This window comes from Lepidochelys olivacea (genome assembly GCF_965140295.1).
Source record: "Lepidochelys olivacea isolate rLepOli2 genome assembly, chromosome: 2".
NCBI classification, from domain to species: domain Eukaryota; kingdom Metazoa; phylum Chordata; order Testudines; family Cheloniidae; genus Lepidochelys; species Lepidochelys olivacea.
In genome coordinates this window covers 115,973,932-115,996,996 of record NC_140412.1, presented here as the reverse complement: position 1 = coordinate 115,996,996, position 23,065 = coordinate 115,973,932, and positions in this window count along the sequence as shown.

Here is a 23,065-nt window from a genome sequence, read left to right as displayed (position 1 = left end):
GCATGAAAATGAATCTAGAGCCCCAGTAGGAAAGCAAGATGTTGGAGACCCAAATTCAAGTCCCTGCTCCAATGACTCTTTATAAAAGGTGGAACAGCTTCAGCAGGAGAAACTGTGAAAGACCCCTACAGAATTTCCTATGGGCCCAGTGACTAAGGCATTCTCCTGTAATGTGGGAGCCCCAAGTCAAAAACCCATCCCCTTGTCAAGCAGAGAGGGGAATTGAACTGGGAGTTCTCCCACATCCTGGGTGAATTCCCTAACCACTGGGCTAAAAGTTATAAGGGAGGAGTTGTCATCCTCTGTGCCCACTCCTCTGTTTTCTGACTCTAATCCTCCTTTGCTTTTGTCAAATTGCTCAGAATCAAAATACAAAATTTTGAGCTGAGTCAAAATGAAACATTTATTTTGGGCATTTCCAAAACATTTTGATATATTTGGTCAATTTGAAACTCTTCAGAGAACTTGACATGAATTTGTGAATGATTTTGCATTGACCAAAACTACATTTTCCAACAAATATGCCAAATGCCAAAATAATTTCTCTAGTTACAACACTAGTGACAGCTGTAAACTGGGCAAAGCAAGGGACACATAACACCCATAGGTCTTATGCTGACTGCTCAGTGATGAATTTCACCCCATGTGCACACACCAAAACACCATCCCTCATTTCCTATTTTCAATCCTATGTGACTCTGGTACCAACAGGCCAGAAGTGAGATATACGTCCCTAACTGCTGTTCCTAGTTTCCTTGGTTTCATCCCAGTTAAATATTATAGGATGTTCATCCAGAAGTTGCTGATTAGATGCTAAATGAACCCTGCAGAGTTCATTCATGGTGAAAACAATCACTGCACCCTACCAAAACTGGCAAGTTTCTTTGGAGGGCCACTCTTTGTAACCCCCATTCGCACATCCTCTTATTTCTCCATCTATGGAGAAATGTTTGCAGTGTTATAAATAATAATGTAGATCTGGGTTCTACAAACCCTAGCACCTGCCACAAGACAACACTGTCCTTTCATAACCATCTCGCTGATGGGTTCCGTGACCTATCCAATAAAAACACCCTTTCCCACCCACCATGACCAGGCCTAAGTAGACAAAACAGAGTGTGGGAGACCAATACAACAAATAAACAGTGTGATCAAGGTAATACCTTGGCCATTTCATTTTGCCTATTATTTTTATTAATTGTCCTTGCCTATTCATTAATTTTCTTTATATGAATGTACATATTTGCGTGTGCACAAGGGTATGAACAGATGTTGGTTATTTGCAATCAATTATTCAATATTGGTCATACATTATCTTCCTTTTCTAAAAATAAAAACAAACCAAACAAGAGTTTCAGTTGTCCAATCAGGAAACAAGAAAAATACTACCATGTGACTAATTTAACTAGTCAAATGCCACTAATATTAAATTGCAAGTAGACAAAGTGAAAAGCTTAAAAATAACCTTCGAGGCTGAAAGTTGTTCATAGCAAAACTGTTCATGAAACCATGGTGATTAGTGAATACTCTTGTAAAAATCAACAATTCACAAATGGAATAAGAGCTAAATTCTTTGGAACATTTATTCCTGGGTAATTTGACCAAATCTAGTTGTACCCAAGCTTTTTGGGAGCTCTTTCTCCCATTCCGATGAAGAGGAGACATCCCATGGTTTGACACTGTTAGTTATGTGCTAACTCACAATATTGTGTAAATAAACTTATTTCTTTGCTCATGTTAATCAGTTATCTGAAGAAAGGATATAAACATATTTTAGGACAAAGAAAGTAAATTTTTGCAACACCTTAAAAAAATTGTGAATTTCTCTGTGTCTTACACAAAGAGCTGCTCAGAATATAACACACAAGGATACTATTATATTTAAAATAGCTTTAAACAATTATCAAGAAGAGACATCTTATCAGGTACTGTACAAACATTTAAAATGCAACGAAATCATGGCAAATAGAGCTTCAGAAATTGTTCAACCAAAATCCTTACAAAAACCAACACCTCCTTATAAACTCCACTAAAACTGTGGGGGGGAAAAGTCCTTATAATTTAGCAACACAAAATGCATTACATAATAGTATTAATTTTATTGATTGATTGATTGATTACTTTTCAATGTAATACTGTGTTGTTATATTTAGCCATCTGTTTTAGAATGTAATTTGTGTTGCTGGTTCTGGAAAAAAATCCAGACATAAAAGAACTAATTTAATTCCTTTTGAGCGCTCTTTCATTCAAAACTATTTCTTTTAAAATGCCCCAGCACTGCAGAATCTGACTTGAAATCCACCTTGAACTATGTGCACTTTAACTAACTCTCTCCCCAAGGCAAAATGATCCCATACTCAGGCACAGCTTTATCCCAGTCTTCTAAAGGACTTACACAGAATGTACCTGATATAACTGGACCAGAATGTCAACCATGATAGAAATTATGATCAAGACATGGAGGATACATAATGAGAACCTTATCTATTTTTCAGTGGACTGCTATTGGTAGAGAGTACCTTTAGGGGGTTGTTTACAGAAATCAGGTCTCCTCTATTTAAAAAAATGTGTAAGTCCTTGTGCAGCGTTCTCTTTGTTTGCTTGTTATATTACATGTCATAATGGATACCAACTGTGTTTAAGGTGTTCAAACAGTATTATAATAGGCTGCTTGGCTGCCTTTGGAATGTGGCTTTTCACATTTTCTCTCAACAGAAAGACATGGTTTTAGTCTTCTGCTTCCACTGTATTAAATAGAAATTTAAAAATTACTACAGCTATTACCTCTGAAATAAATATCTGATCACTGGCTGCATAGGGGATTGGAGATTTATATGCAATCTCTCTATAATATTCATCTTATTTCCTCTAGTGCCTATAATTGCATCTGTGGCCCGGCAAGACTAGTGCAAGCTTCTCTTTTTGTTGGTGTCAGCTATTGATCTGGTGACATGTTCCTTCATCTCATATTTTCCTCCCAAAGGGGACGCTCACAATGAAAAGCAAATCTCTTTGTATAGTGTGACAAGATCCTGAAACCTGCTGCTTATTACAGCACAGCATTGGGAGGTAATATCCAACTCACTAGCAATGTCAGAAAACAAGCTCAAGTGAGGCATGCATCATCATCTTCCTTGTGGAAACATTATTTTGTGACAGTGAAAATGTAAAAAACGAAACCTGTTGAATGTGTTTAATGTGTTCTAGAGAAAATTGTGTGCTATGTTTATGTAGTGCTTTGGGGGTATTTCCTCATATATATGAAAAAATATTGGTTTCCTCTTCTTTTTCCTCCCACACTTTCAGGTGCAGAGGGCATCCACCAGTTTCTGCTATTTATTTCAGTCTTGTGCTGGTATGTTCTGGCTACTGAGTGTCATGTTGATGGATTTGGCTTCTTTATTGTTCTGTGTAATGTTTCTTTAGGTCATCCTCTTCTCTTTCCACACAGAGTTCATATTAACACTTGAACATGGAAGTCACATTGGGTGGCATCCTTAAAGCATGTCCTAAATATGAGTTGTGCTTAAATTCCTTTTTAGCAGAGCAGAAGTGAAAAACAACATCAAGATGGAAAAGACATGTACAGAAAGCTCACGGGACAGAGCAGCAGCTGGGGCTTATTGGAGGGTTTGCAGTAGGAAAAGGAGACAGAGGCCCACTGACAGGTCACTGAAAGGAAAAGAGTGAACCACATTCATGTTTGCACTCAGTGATAAAAGTATCCCTTTTCTGAAAGTATGCAAACATCGTAAGGGTTCAGAGTTGGGCAAAGGTTTAAGCTCGATCTCATTTTTGCAAGACTGGTTTAGCTAGCCCTAATGATTGTGCCTTTCCTGACTGTGAAGAGTTAGATAGTGAGACATCCTGGCCCCCTCCAGAAAAGAGACAGCATTACTCAAGAGAAACAAAGAAGCTAGGTTTAATAAAGTTTCTGCTATGGTTATTAGTATTAAGGGCTAGGAATTGTCAGTCAAAGATGGCAAGGTTAATGAAGGGACAACCTTACAGGTGTGGAAAGGTGGTGCTTAGAAAGGACAGATTACTTAAAAATGCAAATATACTCTCAAGTCTTATTATCTGATTCATAGCCCATTGAAATTAATGAGAATTTATTGGTTTCAATTGGTTTTGTATCAGGCTCCTCATGCAGGATTTTAGGAATCTGCATGTGACTCAGAAATAACAGGAACAGGAACTGAAGTAAAGCACTTGTATGCCACAAAATACTTAAATATAGCTACTGAACTTTACATTTGCCAACTCTGGCTAAAAGAAAATTTTGCTCAAGGGTAAACAAAGAGTTTGGAATATTGGTAAACGTCATTTAACTAGCTCCTGTAATTCAGAGAAAGAGATTGGCTAAACTACCCATCTGTAAAAAAGTTTGCATCTAAAGAGGGAACATCCCAAGCAGATTCAATCCTGAGTGTGTGTCATGTGTACATCCATATAGAAATAAATAAATAAACAAACAAACAAACATCCCTTGGCTGAAGCCTCTGAAGTGGAAGGTTCATTGGAAAACTGAATAACTGCAGCTGGGCAAAGCAAAAAGCTTTTTGTTGCCCTACCGCACCTGAGAAACTGTGGTGGTGTTTATTTCATTCATCCTGCAAACTTTTTTTTTCACTTTTTCTTTGTGTGTGTATATGAGCAAATACTAGACACTTGAACTACAACTTCCATGTCGTGCCACAGAGGCATATCTGAATCAAAATTTTGGGGAACTGATTTTTTTCTGCAAGATCACAATTTTCAGCAGAAAAATTGACCATTTTCCTGACCAGCTCTAGCAACTGTAAACCCAAGTGACTTTTTTTTTAAATGTAGCCATGTTGGTCCCAGGATATTAGAGAGAGAAGGGGGTGAGGTAATATCTTGTATTGGACCAACTTCTGTTGGTGAGAGACACACAAACTTTTGAGCTACACAGAGCTCTTCCTCAGGTCTGGGGAAGATACTACCCAGATCTATGGGATTTTTGCCATTGACCTGATGGGAGCCAGGATTTCACCCAAGGTAGCAGTGGCCATTTCTGCTATTTTGAGACTAAGACTACATCTACAATACACACTGCTGGCTGGGGGCTGTACTGTAGCCGTAGCTACACACTGTAGTGAAAAGGAGGCTGTGGCCACACTGTGATGGATAGCTACATGTGCCAGTGAAAGGCTCTGGCAGAGGGGAGGTAGCTGGGAAAGAGCTAAGAAGCACTGAGCCTCTCCCCACTCCCACCCTGCTGCCAGAGCCTTTCCCCTTGCAACATAAATGCTCCAGCAATAGGGAGCTGGCAGGGTCTTTCCCTGCTGCTGGAGTCTTTTCCTACTGCAAGGAAAGGCTCTGGTGGTGGGGAGGCAGCCTTTTCTAGCTCAGCCTTTCCCCACTGCCTCCCCCCTCTTCCAGAGCCTTTTCTTTATGAGGGAGTCTTTTCCTGAGGGGGCAGGAGGCAGCAGGACACTACACAGTTGGAGAAACTAAGGCATGGATGAGGTTAAGTGACTTTCCCATTTCAGACACCAAGAAAGATCAATGGCCAAGGAGTTGCTCCCCCTCCTAAGATGCTCTTTCAAATGGGGATAGTTGTAGAACTACCGTACTCACCTCACCTGACCTGGACATCGGGTTGTGAAGGGAGGGTGGAATCCTTATCCCGAGTCCTGTCAGGCTCCAATACACCATTGCCACAGCAATAGTGAATCTGAAACTGCTCCTTCCTCTTCAGCAAACCCATGTCATTGCACTGGTCCCTACTAGGACCGCTCCTCCACTCATGCCTCTTCAAGAATACTACTACATTTTCTCAGCCACCTCCTAGCTCTGATATCAATGTTACTGGAATTCTCCTCATGGCTTCCACAACTGCACCTCTCTCTGAGCCTGCTCCAAAGCCCATCGATGTCTACAGAAAGGCTCCTGTTCATTTCAGTGGGCATTAGGATCAGGCTTCCTTACCACTCTTGATTGTTTCACATTTCATTTTTTTATGGCCTTACAGGCTCACATTGACACACACTTTGTTTTAATGGTAGATTGATACATTGTTACAGTTTTGTTCAGTTTGCATATTTGACCAGCAGACCCTGGTTTTGCACTGTTTGTGCTCAATATTTACCTGGATTATTATTATTTTTAATGATACCTAAAGCATTAAACATGTTAATGAAGTGTTAAAAGTTGCATAGCTAAATAGCTTGATCCTATTCCCACTGAAGTCAATAGGAGCTTGGTACTGAGTTAAGGGGGAGCATGTTTTAAGGACAAAAGACACAAAAAGTGAGGCAATGCAAGAGCGAAGGGTTGAAGTTTTTCAAAGAAGTTATGGGGATTTAGAAACACAACTGCAATTAAAATTAAGAGGAGTTGTGTGGATGAATCACCTAGACCACTTTGAAAATCTCTACCAAGGCTCCAACAGCACTGTTAACTCACAGGCATGTGGTATTTTCTATTCCTGTCTTTCTTGTTCAATACATAGCTTTTAGGTCACTCTTTATCTCCTAAAATATATAGCATAAAACTTACAAAATATATAAAACATCTGACCTCACATTGCTGTGGAAACTGTAATTTTCACAGGTTCTGACTTCTTTGTGATTTTCAACTGTGCAGGCTTTGCATTAACACATTTTGTTACTTTTAATACACTTTTTATCATACAAAGAAGGCAATTCATAGTTAATAATTGTATATAGATTATTTTGGCAAGTTTCTTTTAGCTAAATGCCTGGCTGTTAAGAATCATGGTAAAATGTAGCGTATATAGAAGTTTAAATATTTTTTCCTTGTCCTCGGTACACTCTGATAGTTTTCACTTGAAGGGTTTGAAGTATGAAGGCAAAGTTTACACAGACAGTTGTCTAAGGGCTGTGCACTTTCTTCTCATATTTTGAGGCACTCAGTAAATTCCAACACTAAGTGCTGAGACACAAAAGAGGAGTACAATCACTCCGTGATTTAGGTGGCTTTCTGTTTGTGAATCTTGAAACTTATTACTGTACATGTCAAGAGCTATTAAAAGAGGCAAAGTGGGTGAGATAATATCTTTTATTGGACCAACTTCTGTTGGTGAGACAAGTTTCAAGCCACACAGAGCTCTTCTTCAGGTCACTACATACAAGAGTTGTTAAAGGCACTTAATGAAGGTCAACTGATTTCAGAGTTCCCATAGCAGAAGAAAGACCATGCCCTACATTTTTGTTTTGTTTTGTCCTTCTTTTTGGGCACCAGGTCGAATCTGAGGCAACTGGAATTGTATAATCTTGAGGACATGCACAGATATTGTGCGAGAACAAGTTTAGAATGGTAGAAAAAGCTGATGTTATGGAAAATGTTGAATTCTTATGCTTTTTTCTCATAATGTGGCATTAATAATTTGACATTAAACAAAATTACTATAAATGTCCTTTGATCAGAAAGATTAGGGTCATTCATACAATTATTGTCAATAATCCAAATTAATCCATTGACGAGCTCATTTGTCAAAAGGGAGGTGCACATTTTCAGCATGGTATGAGGAAATTAGGACACAAACTTCTTTATTACATTAACTTAAGCCACATGGCTCAGTCATTTCACTCATGGATGCACAGGAAAGTTAACCCATAATGCCCAATAGTGGTTTTATTATATCCTCTAACCCCTGGTGTGCCAATTGTCTTAAATCAAATTACTAATATTCTTTCTTGTTTTCAGTCGTCTTGTTTCACATTACTGACAGCAGAAGCTGAAGAAATGCCTCTCGCTATTCCAGAATCCTTCTGTGGGTTTTGATACTAAGACTGAGCAATCTGATATGGGAGCAAATGCCCTCATGGAACATGGAAGGTGAAGAAAGGTATATTAAAGGACTGTAAAGTGAAAGGCTCTTGTTGAAATTTCGACCACTGCAATGGAGAATATAGTTCTAATTGTTGCCATGTCATACTTTAATGTATGAAAGGAGTTGCATCTACTGTATTTGTTAGAAGTATTTCTCTCCTTATTGCTACACTGGTTTTCTTTGAAAAACTAACAATAATGGTACTTTTAACCCAAGAATCTCAAGGCTTTTTACTAAGGTGGGTGAGTAATGTGTTGTTATCCCCATTTCACAGATAAGGAGACTGAGGCACTGAGCAATTGAGGCAATTGTCCACGTTCACAAAGTAAGCCAGTGGCAGGGTGGGGAAGAGAGGTAAAGTCTCCTCACTGTCTAATTCTTTCTTTAACTACTAAATCAGACCTGGATAGAGCACAAGCCTTTATAGCTGAAAGAATGTGGGAGGCTTAGATGAGTTAATTCAGAAAGAAGTCTAGAAGCAAATATATTATTTATCATGTGCTGCACGGGAATATGTAAAGATCTGAGATGTGCAACAGACTCTTCAAAATATCTAGTTGCAGAGTATCATTTTTACTTTTTCGTGACTAGTCAGCTGCTTTCCTTTTCTCTTTGTAGAACAGCAATAGATGGCTTGGGTTGCATTTTATTATTCCACTGTATTATCTTTTCAGCCATCTACATGTTAAGGAGACTGGCATTTGCTAAGATTAAGACTACCTGTTGATAAAATGTGGAGTTTTAGACAGGGAGTAGGGGAAACTGAGTGGGGAAAATGCAGTCATGCTACAAATGAGTAATGTAAGTTCCAAAGGTATCTTTTACAAGGATGCCCAAAAGTTCATTTGGGGAATGGCCTCAAGCTGAGATGCTGTACTCAAACTTGGTCATGGTGGGGAAGGATTTTGGGAGGGAAGAAAGTGGAATACCTAATAAGCCTTGAGGAAAGAAGAAGTTGTGGAGGCCCAAGCTGCACAAATATTCCTAGAATACCACAAGAAGGCAAAAGAAGAGAGGCCAGATGAGCCAGAAGGCCAGATGAGCAAACCTGCTTGAAAAGCACTCATGGATGCATCTAGATCAACTGTTTAAAAACACTAGCAGATATTTGGGGACATTCCCAGGGTCCGCTTCAGATCCAGAAGGGAATTTTGTCCTGTCACAGAATTCAGGCCCAGATCTGGATCTGAACTTCATGCCTGATTCCTCCCTTAGAACAGGCTGAACCCAAACCCTGAAACTGAATACTCTTGAATGGTTTGTTTGTTTGTTTTTTTGGGGGGGAATAAACCAGATCCAAATCCCTTGCCTTAGGCCTGTTTCTACTAAAGTAACAATATCATAGAAATTAGACATAAAAAAGACATATTGGGTCCATCCCTCTGGCTGGTGGGTCTCATCCACATGATCAGAGTTATCTGATTGCCATATTTGGGGTCAAGAAGGAATTTCTTCCTCAGATTGGCAGAAACCCTAGGTTTGGATTTTTTATTTTATTTATTTATTTTGCCTTCCTCTGCAGTGGGGGGTACAGGTCACTTGCTGGTTTGAACTAGAGTAAATGGGGGGTTCTCTGTTACTTGAAATCTTTAAATCAAGAGTTGAGGACTTCAGGAACTCAGCCAGAGGTTATGGGCCTATTGCAGGAGCGGATGGGTGAGATTCCATTGCCTGTGACTAGATGATCATGATGGTCCCTGCTGGTCTTAAAGTTTCTGAGTCTATGAGTCTCCCTGCCATGGAAGGCTTGTGTTCTACAGGACTTAATCCAAATGTTAATAAAAGTATTTTGTTTTCAAATGCATAGTAAAGGATGTACAGTTTTAATCATATATTAAAGGGTGTGGATGAAATAGCTACATGGCAGGCAGACAGAGGAAGAGCAATTAAATGGGTTTACAAGGGGTATTGTATATATTTGAATGAGCCCTGTAAAAATGTAAGAAAAAGGAAGCTGTTCTGGAGCTTGGAATTTTATCTGTGTGCTGAGGAACATTAGTAATAATACCTTGCATTTATATATAGCGCTTTTCACATTATAGCAACAGACTAGCAACCATGCCCCCAACTTCCAAATGCATCTTTTACAACTTATCTAATGAATGGAGTTTAGTTGGAGATTGGTCTTGAACTGAGAGGTGATTTTCCACCAATAGAGTTGCCAATTCTTGTGAATTTATTGCAAGGATTGAGATCTTTGATGTTTTCTCTTAAGCCCCAGCAGATATGTCGTATTATTTTATGAGAATCTCAATTTTATTTATTTATTCATTATTTTATTTTAGAAAAGGCAAGTTTCTGGCCCTCTTGGCTCCAGAAAAAAGACTGAAATGAGTGCACACCAAAGCCTTGGAAACCAGAGGGCAAATAATAAGGACCCAAACTGTATTTTCGTTTGTCCACCTCATGGTTTTTAAGCCCATCTCCTGATTGGTTGGGGCCTGACTTGTGATGTTTTTTGAATGCTTGGGTTAAGTAACATTGCATCTCAATCATGTTGGTGGAATTATTTTGTGTGGGAAGAACTTGGAGTAGCTCATAAGTCTCTAGGAAAGGGTGTGCGGAGTCCCAGACTGCCCAATGCCTCCAAGGATATCACAAGAAGGAAATGTATTCTCAAAGTTCAGGTGATTGGAGCAATCCTGCCTGAAGAGTGAACGGTAGAGTGTTCAGATTATGGTTTTATTTAAATAAACAGGTATTGTGGGTGCTCAGCACCTCTGAAAGACTCTACATTATGGCTGGCCATACATTTTTTCATCAAAACTGCTTTTTGATGGAAAATTGGGTTTTCGACTAAACAAAATTTGCAATAAAAAGTTCCTCTCTGTGAAAAAAACAACAAAAAATGAATATCTGAAAACTGAAAAAAAAATCAGAAATTATGATGCTGTAATTCAGTTTCCTCTTGTTCCCAGTCTGCAGCAATTCAATTTCCCCTTGTTCCCAGTCTACTCTATGTGCTGGGCTTGCCAGCTGGACTACATCCCTCAGGATGCACCATAATCAGGGACTCTTGTGATGTAATTGTCTCTCTTCACCAAGAGGAAAGGAGGACTTGTGGCACCTTAGAGACTAACCAATTTATTAGAGCATAAGCTTTCGTGAGCTACAGCTCACTTCCTCAGATGCATATCGTGGAAACTGCAGCAGGGAGCTCAGAGTGTATCGTAGGAGATATAGTCTGACCAGAGGAGAATCAGAATGCAAGGAATTGTAGCGGTATTTCACAATCAAAACATTTTGAGTTTTGGCCAAAAGATTTGGTTTTCTAATTTTTGCCAAAAAGTCAAAAATGTCTATGAAAAAATAAACCATTCCCAACCATCTCTAATCTGTACACTTAATTTGGCTTTAAAAAGGGTAGAGTAAGTGGTGGATGGAGTTTGATTAACAACCTGTCACAGCTATGAATGATTAAAATCTTTAAAGAATACCAAAATGAAAACAAAAAGCAAACACTTTTGCAGTTAAAAGATAACAACACTATTATAATTAGTTCTCTCACTCAGGAAGCAAAGATACCTTCCATTAACTAAATGAGTGATAATTACTTGGATTACTGTCATACTTAAAATGTCAGTGCATTCAGGTCATAACCACACTTTCTATGCTCTTAAGTGTCAAAAACAATAAAGCTACCTATCGAGGATGTTTTAAAGGAAGTAAAAAATAAATTCCATATAAGTCAAAATAGTTATACCCACTTACACAAGTGGGAAATTTGACCAATACAGTGTATTTGAATGGAAAAAACTAGACACACAATGGCTGCAGTCTATAAACCTGCCCTAATTATAGTGTTTATGGCAATGACCTCATCAGTAGATTTTGCACCTGCCATGAAATCTTGCATGATATGCTGTAAAACATGCTAATCGTAATGAACTATCATATAACTGTTTCCACCCTGCAAAAGCATGTCACTTTATTTAATGTATCAACAATTTGGCTCCATGACTTCTTCAGAATGCTTGCAATGTTCCCTCTAATTTTTTACAGGCCGTGTGTGCAAAAAATTTCTTCTGTGAAAGTTTTTGACAGGCCTTGTACACAAAAAATTTCTTCCGTGCAAACTATTGTGCTTCTGTGCAAATTTTTGTTCACGCGGTGTTTCGCCATGTGCACGGGGTTTAGGATCTGTGTAGGCACGCACATGCGCACAGCTTAGAGGGAACAGTGAATGCTTGGTCAAGAAACTTTTTCTTTTAAACAAACCATAATTTGCTAATTGCTTATATTTACAATATCTCAAACATTGTTCTTGGCATATAGTCTAAGGTGGGTTTTTTTTAAATGTCTTTATTGAAGCAGATACGTAACCAGTTAATTAAATGAAGTGACTATATTTACATACCACAAGAAAATTCAGAAGTGGCCACTAATTCTGAGTTCACAAAATTGCATGTACATCCATACATGTGTGTAAATCTGTATTTGCATATGCAAAATTGGTAGATGCATATGTAACTGTCCAATCTGCATGCCAAAATGGTTCAGAGTGCAAATTCTGCCCATGCAACTTTAGAGGCTGGTTGAAAATTTGGCCCAAAATATATTTAATTAATTTTAGTACTGCTTGAATTTTAAATTTAATCAGAACTTGGAACTAAAATACCAGGTGCAATACACATCCTATGAAACTAGGCCAGCTAAAACCCAGCTGACTAGAAAATTAAGCTAACCTATTGCTCATAAAAATTCATCAAAGAGAAAAACCGTGTGAAGTCCTGTCATTTCTTGATCTTGCATAGAATCTTTAAATAGATTTTTATTATTATTGCCAGAGCATAAATATTGTGCAGTGGAATATATCTTTGCATTTAATATAATTCCAATTTGACAAAAAGCAAACAAAAATGAAGTTGGACTTCAATGTATTGAAAGCACAATCTTTTAACCTGAAGTACTTTATATTTCTATTTCAGTTCATTTATAATGACAAGATAATGATTCACAGAACCACTGATAAACAGCAACTGTATGCTTTTTATTTGCTTCCTAACATTCCTGGAAAGCTTTATAGTAAACAATTTAGGAGATAATGAAAGGTAAAACTTCCATCTCAAAAGGTTTGATTCAATGAAATTATTGGGACAATCACTTAGGTTAAGTGTTTAGCCCAGAGGGCAGTATAAAATATCATCAAAATTCAAACCATGCATAAATGATCTGAACCTGCAGTGTCTATTTATACTACACAACATGTTAGTCACATTTTTTAACCGCAGATTGAAAGGAATGATCAAGTAACAGATAAGGATGAAAAACCAAACATGTGCTATGCCACCCATGTATAATTCAGTTAGTGGTAAACATGGATTTTAAAACGTCCTGCATTTAGTATAACAGTATGTGTTTTTCAACTGCATGAAAAAAACGGTGTGTACTACTAAAGAATGGAAGGAGAGCATGTTGAAATCTGATTTAAAATATTTCACAGACACAGGAAGCCAAATTAGGAAAAGAATAGTGAAGCCATATAAAGTGTATGGTATACCCAGGAATGTATATGGTATAAAAGTATATGGTATACCACAGTGGCCATGAGGGAAGCAGGTGGAGACAATGAAAACTGTAAACGTGCATCAAAGGAAGAACAGACTTTTACATGTTTTGGTCTGTGCATTTCTTTAAAAACTCTCTGCAGCATGGTGTGTGTGGTTCTTTTAATACCATGGGAAGAATCTTTTTAATACTGAGAAAGTAAATGGTCACGATCAAGAAGCCAAACATTTCAAACTTGGGTGCATATTAGATGCCCAAATCTCAATTTTGGTTCCTGAAGAAAAGTGCACTGATTTTCAGAAGTGCCGAACACTGGCAGTTCCCAATGACTTCAATGGAAACTGTGGGTGATCAGCACCTCTGAAAAGTAGGCCATTTTTATTTAGCAGCCTAAATAGGGATTTAAAAGAAGCTACATAAGAAAACTGTGGCCTCAATGTACCAACTAGATAGACAGTTCATTCTTTAGCTGTCATTTACTGAAAAAAAAATGGTGGGTTTTCTTGATCATTAGGGGCTGCATCAGTCTTCACCATGGAGGATGAAAGGGAGTTATCTATCCGGACCTGTTCTTTTCTGGTAATAAAGACAAGGCACTATCAGAGATTGAGGTGACAGAAGAAGACGTGCTGGAACAAACTGATAATTTAAAAAACAGGAAGTCTGCAGAGCCACCTAAAGTATATGCAAAATTTCTGAAGGAGCTTCAGTATGAAGTGGCTGAGCTATTAGCAAAGAAAACAAAAAAAGTAATCTAATTAAAAACAGCTCCTACACTGGAGGGTTCAAGGATAGAAAATTTATACTTGTTTTTTAAAAAGCTCTAGGAATGATGTAAGGGAAGATCATGATTTGATATGGTCCAACTAGCATGGTTTCGGCAAAGGAAAATTTTATCTCTCAAATCTATTAGTATTCTTTGTTTGGTTTCAGAGTAGCAGCTGTGTTAGTCTGTATTCGCAAAAAGAAAAGGAGTACTTGTGGCACCTTAGAGACTAACAAATTTATTTGAGCATAAACTTTTGTGAGCTACAGCTCACTTCATCAGAGCTGTAGCTCACGAAAGCTTATGCTCAAATAAATTTGTTAGTCTCTAAGGTGCCACAAGTACTCCTATTCTTTGACCGTGTCAATAAAGTAGTGGATAAAGAAGAACCGTCTGACATAATTTAGACTTTCAAAAGGCCCTTGACAGGGTCTCTCAGAAGATGCTGCTAAAGAAACTAGGTAGCCGTGGGTGAGAGCAAAGTATTGTTGTGGATGAAAAAGTAGCTAAGAGAAGAAAAGACTAGTGATCCATAGTCAATTTTATAGCGACCGGTTAACAACACACTACCTGGAGGATCCACAGTCGGTCCCGTGATGTTTAAAATATTTATCAGCCAGTCTGGAAAAGGCAAAGGAACCAGGAGATGTTGAATGAAATTGAAAGGTGACAAGTACTAAACTAGCGCTGTCAAGAATTTTTTGATGAAACATTTTTGTCCAAAAATGGTGATTCATCAAAACTGGAAAGGGTCAGTTTCAACTAATTTTGACTACAAAAAAAAAAGCTTTTAAATTGTAAACATGTTTCATTTTTGACACTTTCTAAAAGAAAAATCTGGTTTCCTAGGCCAGAATGACTTTGTGTTTTGAGATTTAAGCTAAATATAGCAACTATATATTTTTTTTAAAATGGTAAAAATAAAAAAAATCAAAATTATCAAAATGAAACTGTTGATTGACTTAAGCTAATTATTTTTTTTTCTGTTTGTGAAACTTTTTGAGATTTCAACTTTCTTTCCCAATTTGGGATGGGAAATTTTTCAATATTTCAAAAAATTCCTTGGAATAGGAAAACCTTTTTCTACACAGCTCTAATAAAAACTAATGAAAGGAAATAGACTGTGGAATTCATTGCCACAGGATGTTGTTGCACCCAAGTATTCAGCAAAATTAAAAGATGGATTGGACATTTATACGGATAAGAAAAATATCCAGAGTTACAATAATAGTTCATGCTAGCAACAATTTTGAAATGAATATTACAGTTCATGCTTCAGATTTTAAGAGAGTTTTTAAATATTAAGAATCAGGATGAGACCTTTGTGAAGAGCAGATTATACCACATCTGCCTATTACAGGGTTTGCTGCACCTTCCTTGGAAGTAGCTGGGCCTGTTCACTGTTACAGACAGGACATGGGACTAGATGGATCACAGGTGTAATCCACTATGGCAACTCCTATGCACCTAGGCTTTCCTCCCACCTCCCCCTGAGAATGGTAATTCTGTCAGGTTCTTGATAAATCTGAAGTATTGTACTATTTACATGTTGCTATAAATATAACTGTGCTTTACAGCCACAAAAGATGGCACCTCCCTGCACTGACGAGCATATAATCGAAGGACGTGATGCTTCAAACGTTTAAAACCAGGCACAGTGCTCAATACTGTGAGTAGTAACCATTAATTTAACTGAAGGAACTTCATGGCAGTTAATAAGACTTCTCATGGCTGTAAGCACTTAGGGATCTGAAGGAAAGGCCCAATTGACTTCAGTAATCTTTGGATGAAGCCTTATGCCTGGCAGAAGGGGTTAACAGCATCAGATCCTCAAGGCAACAAATCAGGACTGGTTTAGGGGTGGGCATGCAGGGCAGTTGCCTTGGGCGGCTTCTTCCAGGAGGCACTCTGCTGCTTGGCTGTTTGTTTATATATCGCTTGGCCACTTGATGGGGGTGAGGTGTAAGGTGGGCATTATGTAACCCTTGCCTGTTTGGTGTGGCACTCTCCCCCACTCTAGTGGTGGCTACATCAACTAGAGATTGATGAGCCTGTAGCTTTCGCTAAGAGACGTGTGTCTTTTATCTCATGCAATACAAGCTCATGCATTAAGCTCCAGAAGTTCCGAGTTTGATCCCAGCCGCCGATGACGTGGGTCTGTTGGTTTTACAAGTGGGGGTTCAGCCAGGATATCAACTGGGAAGTTTCGGAAGCTTGGAATGCACTTCCTCAGCTAGGGGAAGTATGTAACCCAAGCCTGCTTGGTGTGGCACTCTGTCCACTGCTAGTGGCGGCTAAACCAGCTAGAGATTGATGAGCCTGTTACAGCCTCAGCTAAGAAACCATGTGTCTTTAAGCTCATGCATTAAGCTCCCGAGGTCCCAGATTTGATCCTGGCTGCCACCAACTGGGGTCTGCCGGCATTACAGTTCCACAACGCTTTCCATCATGACCACCAAAATTGGCAAAGACTGCTCCTGTTGCAAATGCAAGAGCTTCCCTCACTAGGAACTGGAAGAGGACTGTAGTCACAAAATTTCCCTCGAGGTCTAGAAGCTCATAGCTGAATCCTAGCCTTTAGACCTCTAGGGAAGTTTTGAGACTATTGAAGAGGTATTTGGTTGAGCTATAAATGCCATTTAAAGCTGGATGCTCCCTTTTTTCTCTAAAGCCATGTGTGATGTACGAATTACTATTATTTTTCTTTTTAACCTTAAATAAAGCTTATATATTTAGTGGATACGGAAAACTGAGTTGACAGTTATGTGTGCAGTGATAATAATATTACAAATGTTAGACTGTATAATTATTTTTGTCAGGTCTCAGAGCACTTCATTACGGTATGCCTGCTTACATGTGCCTGCCAGAATTTATCCCTAAATTCTTGTCAGATCCTCATATATAAATCAGCATTGAAGTTAATGCAGCTACATTGATTGACCTCACCTGAAGATCAGGCTTTAATACATTGATTATTATAATTGTTTCTTTTCTAGTAGCATTGAAGGACCACATGCAGGACTTCCCACTGTAATAGACACATTAGAAACAAATGAAACAAGAAAAGCCATGTCCCAAAGATCTCACAATCTAAAATTTAGACTGCACAACAGGGGAATAAACAGACAAATGGGTGTAGAAAGGTGAGGTAAGGGTAAAACCGAGTGTGTTTGAGCTAGTAATCACAGTGGTCTCATCAGTCACATGTGGCTGCCAGTCTAACTAGTGCCAGACAGGAGCGATTTGTCGACATTATAGCAAAGGCAGTTTTTTTAGGAGAGATTAAAAGAGGAGAAGATGGTAGTTTTTCACATTCTGGTAGGAAGTTTTCCCCCCCAGTATAAGGGGTGGTATGTAAGAAATCATAAAGGTGCTAGTGGGAAAAGTAGATAAGTGAGCAACCGAGGTCTGCATTGTTGGTAAAGTGACGGTATGGGTTGACATTGTAGTAAAAAATTCTACTTGAAAAATCGAGCAGGGCTAAATGGCAGGTGGCTTTAAAGGTGAATATGGCAGATTGCAGTATGGCAGAGACTTCCTTATAATAGCAATCTATGATATCTAATTTTACTGTCAGTAGATGTGACATTTTACACATGTGCATCTTATGGTGTGATTGGGGAAAAGATAGGTTGGCATAAAAATTTGGGGCAGATCCTCAGCTGGTGTAAATTACCATAGTTGAGGATCTGCCTCATTGTATTAATAAGTTTTTATCCATTCAGAGATCCAGTTTAATAAAGGATCCAGTTTAATAAAGGATTTAGGCTCAGATTTTTAAAAGGTATTTACGCATTCAAAGCCTAACTGGCTTAGGAGCCTAAGTCTCATTGACTTTTACATTGACAATGAGATTTAGGTACATGTCTATGTTACTTTTGAAAATGAGACTTGGGCTAATGGCTAAATACAGTTTCAAAATCTGGGCTTTACGCACATGCTGAAGTTGATGAGACTTAAGTATGTGATTAAGTACTTTGCTGAATCATGGCCCCAAAAAAGTAAATTATAACAAAATCAATTAATTTTGTAATTTTTAACATATGAAATCACAATAATGTATTTTCAATTTGGTATTATACTTTATACTGCTTTAAGCTTTCTATTCTTTCAAAATCGGTAATATAATACAAATTAAATCTTTATTTTTTTCCCCTTTGATAAAATTCCACCCCGATTAATGTTCTTTGACTTTGATTGGAAGAATGACTGAATTTCATTTAAAATAAAATGCAGGAAATGTCTTTATCACAGAGGAATGAGGCCATGGGTATATTACTCTAAGTTGATTTCCTTGTAACATTCGTAAACAGTTTGATCCATGATGTCACAAGTATTACTATTCTCTCCAGTCTCCCCCATTTAATGAAAATCAGTTAACCAAATGCTACAAGGCACTACTGGTGGCATGACAAATTTCAAGCCAATAAGTCTTGCAGTTGCTATGATGTAAGCTCCGAAACTTGGCATTTGGCATTCAGAACTAGATAACCTTACTATAGTAACTACATTCACTGTATCTACAAGAGGGATGAATAAATCAACAATAATTGAACTACTAAAAGTGTCTAATTTCCAGCATAGTGCTTCAAGCAACAACTGAAATTAAAAAACTGTTAAAACACAGCTACATACCCATACAATCTTGTCATGAATGCATTGAAGCAAAGGTTAACAAAAAAGTATGAATATGCATTCTCAGCTGAAAGTAACATTCCTTGATATAGAGTAGCGATGAACTGTATAAATGTCAGGTCCCACATGAGTTTCATGGAGCTTTACATGTCCAGTATCAGGAATATCTTGCTGTTTCTACAACGTCACTTAAACTAGGAAACATCTACATTTGTTTCGCGTGGACTATAAATACCCATATTTTGGAACCTGTCAGTGTTCATGCTTGCAGTGACCCACAGACACTGAGACACAGAAATGTCCTGATCCCAAGCCCACTGGAGTCAATGGAAAGAGTCCTACTGACTCCAGTGCGCTTTGGGTCAGGCCTAAAATGGGGTGCCTCTTTGTTGTCACTTTATAGTGAAATAGAAAATACAATGAGTGAGCGGAGGCAGGTTTCTTTAAGGGCATCCACCGGAGGTAAATTGAACAATGATTGTATTAGTGACCTGTGTGAAATGAGTTGCTGGTTTCAGTTCAGTTTCTAGTGGCTAGATATTCACCTTACAAAACCCACCGTAACACTGGGTACCCTTATTGGTCATTTTAACAGACTGTTAAAGGAACGAGCAGGCCTGGAAAAGTCAAATTGGACTCAGTGCTACAGGTAAACAGAGAACTCCAGTAACCAGGTCCATTTATCTAGTACCTTTCCGCACTACCACATGGAAAAATTTTAAAAGCACAAATGAGAGTTAGACACCTAACTCCCATTTGTGCCTTTCAAAATCCCCTCCACCAAATTAACTCAAACTGAAGATATTATTTCATATAAATACAGATCCACTTTATTTATTGAAAGAATAATTAAACATTAATTCCCAATGACTTACAATCTTGAAATTTGGAACACTCCTTCATGCAGGGATGCATAGTACAGAAAAACAAAATAAACCAAGAAACCAAAACAAAAAACCACCCAACTTTGACCAGACACATTTTCATCTGCAGTTATCAGTCATCCTGACTGTAGACAATTATTCATGGAATCATAGAAAAGTAGGGCTGGAAGGGACCTCAAGAGGTCATCTGGTCCAGCCCTCTGCACAGTGGCAGAACCAAGTATACCTAGACCATCCCTGACAGGTGTCTGTCCAAACTGTTCTTTAAAACCTCCAATGATGGGGATTCTATAACCTCCCTTGGAAGCCTATTCCAGCACTTTATTATTCTTATAGTTAGAATGTTTTTTTCTAATATCTAGGCCTGATGTACACTGCCACTTACGTGGATGTAAGTTATGTCACTCAGCAGTCTGAAAAAATCACCCCCCTGAGCAACATAGTTTACATCAACCTAACGTAGTGTCTACATCGAACTATGTCAGTGGGAGAAGCTCTCCCACCAACTGAGCTTCCGCCTCTCAGGGAGGTGGAGTACTGAAGTCGATGGGAGAGCGCTCTGCCATTGACTTATTGCATCTTCACCAGACCCACTAAATTGATGCTGCTGTATCAATCACAGCAGCACTGATTTAGTACGCCAGTTTAGACAAGCCCCTAACCTAAATCTCCCTTGCTGCAGATTAAGCCGATTACTTCTTGTCCTACCTTTTGGAGTTAAAATGTTGATAGTCAACTGATTACAAGGGGAAAATCCATGAATTTGGGTACATCTGAAGTCATCATCATAAGCTCTATTTATCAAATGTTAAACAAAAATTGATGAAAGCAAGGAAGGGCACCGCAGTTGTGGTGCTTATGTTGATAGCTATGGCCAATCAAGGCTGCCAATTATCTCAAGTGTTTGTATATGTAAATACAAAGACAGAAGAATACACTCCTACACACCACAGGTGTGGTTTTCCCAAGTGAAAAAAATGGATCTGTCATGCATCTTTCACCACTTCATTTGCCCTCTGCCACTAATCCATCTCCCTGGAATTTATTCTAACATCTCCAATCTCCAAGCAACATCAAACACCAAGCATTTTAAATAAATAAATAACCCCGTCTGGAGAAGTTCCTTCTCTTTTAGTATTTTTTCTTTGATATGCTGCACTGGTGCCTATTTTAAGATCCCAAAACTCCTCATTCTGCAAGGCTAGAAATGGGGGCCTTAGGCCAATTGAAAGGGAAGGCTAGCAGTTTTCCAATGGGATACACAATACTTCCTTCTCAGCTGTGGAAGGTCCTGACATATCAGACTCTACAGCCATGACATTGAGGCCAAGGGCTTATTGAAATACAAAACAGGATTTGTTTCAGAGTAGCAGCCGTGTTAGTCTGTATTCGCAAAAAGAAAAGGAGTAGTTGTGGCACTTTAGAGACTAACAAATTTATTTGAGCATAAGCTTTCATGAGCTACAGCTCACTTCATCGGATGCATTCAGGGGAAAATACAGTGGGGAGATTTATATACAAAGAGAATATGAAACAATGGGTGTTATCATACACACTGTAACGAGAGTGATCACTTAAGGTGAGCTATTACCAGCAGGAGAGCGGGGGAAGGAGGAGGACCTTTTGTAGTGATAATCAAGGTGGGCCATCTCCAGCAGTTGACAATAACGTCTGAGGAACAGTGTGGGGTGGAGGGGGGGAATAAACATGGGGAATTAGTTTTACTTTGTGTAATGACCCATCCACTCCCAGTCTCTATTCAAGCCTAAGTTAATTGTATCCAGTTTGCAAATTAATTCCAATTCAGCAGTCTCTCGTTGGAGTCTGTTTTTGAAGTTTTTTTGTTTGAAGAATTGCAACTTTTAGGTCTATAATCGAGAGACCAAAGAGACTGAAGTGTTCTCCGACTGGTTTTTGAATGTTATAATTCTTGATGTCTGATTTGTGTCCATTTATTCTTTTATGTAGAGACTGTCCAGTTTGACCAATGTACATGGCAGAGGGGCATTGCTGGCACATGATGGCATATATCACATTGGTAGATGTGCAGGTGAATGAGCCTCAGACAGTGTGGCTGATGTGATTAGGCCCTATGATGGTATCCCCTGAATAGATATGTGGACACAGTTGGCAACGGGCTTTGTTGCAAGGATAGGTTCCTGGGTTAGTGGTTCTGTTGTGTGGGTGTGTGGTTGCTGGTGAGTATTTGCTTCAGGTTGGGGGGCTGTCTATAAGCAAGGACTGGCCTGTCTCCCAAGATCTGTGAGAGTGATGGGTCGTCCTTCAGGATAGGTTGTAGATCCTTGATGATGCATTGGAGAGGTTTTAGTTGGGGGCTGAAGGTGATGGCTAGAGGTGTTCTGTTATTTTCTTTGTTGGGCCTGTCCTGTAGTAGGTGACTTCTGGGTACTCTTCTGGCTCTGTCAATCTGTTTCTTCACTTCAGCAGGTGGGTATTGTAGTTGTAAGAATGCTTGATAGAGATCTTGTAGGTGTTTGTCTCTGTCTGAGGGGTTGGAGGAAATGTGGTTGTATCGTAGAGCTTGGCTATAGACAATGGATCGTGTGGTGTGGTCTGGATGAAAGCTGGAGGCATGTAGGTAGGAATAGCGGTCAGTAGGTTTCCGGTATAGGGTGATTTTGACGTTTATATGGATTTGATGTTTATATGGATAATGAGAACATACTAAGTAGTTTAAAAATATGAGAAGGGAGACTAGAAGAGAAAGGTGCTTTCTAAGTCCTCAATTTAGAAAAAAAATCCCATTTCTAGGCAGAGCACGTAAGCTTGTACTTAATTTTAAACAAGTGTTTAAGCATGAAGTAATGGGCCTAATCTGCCACAAGGGAGATTTAGATTTGATATCAGGAAAAACTTTCTAACTATAAGGATGGTTAAGCACTGGAATAGACTTCCAACAGAGGTTGTGGAATTCCCATCCTCAGAGGTTTTTAAGAACATGTTGGACAAACACTTGTAAGGGATGATCTAGATCTACTTGGTCCTGCCTCAGCACAGGAGGCAGGACTTGATGGCTTCTCGAGGTCCTTTCCAGCCCTGCATTGGTGATCCTATGATTCTAAACCCTATGATTCTAAACCCCACTGAAGTCAGACCCAAAAAAACAAAACCCATATATCGCTTTATTAGTCAAAGCCAATTCCTGGAATATCTAGATCTATTAGAGACACACGCAGACAAAGATGTTTTCTTTTCCCAGAATTTTACCCCTTTGTGAGCTGAACTAGTGCTCTTCTGTCCCAAACACTCATACAAATATCTTTGTAAAAGCTGAGGCCTGTGGTATGGTGCTTTGAAATGGAAACGATTCCAAGTTTGAAATACTATAACTTACCAGACAAACAGAAACAAAAGAAGGCCCAGATAGCACTTTTCAACTGAAATGCTAAAGCAGATAAAATTAGGCAGTCATCCCCCTTTAAAATGGTA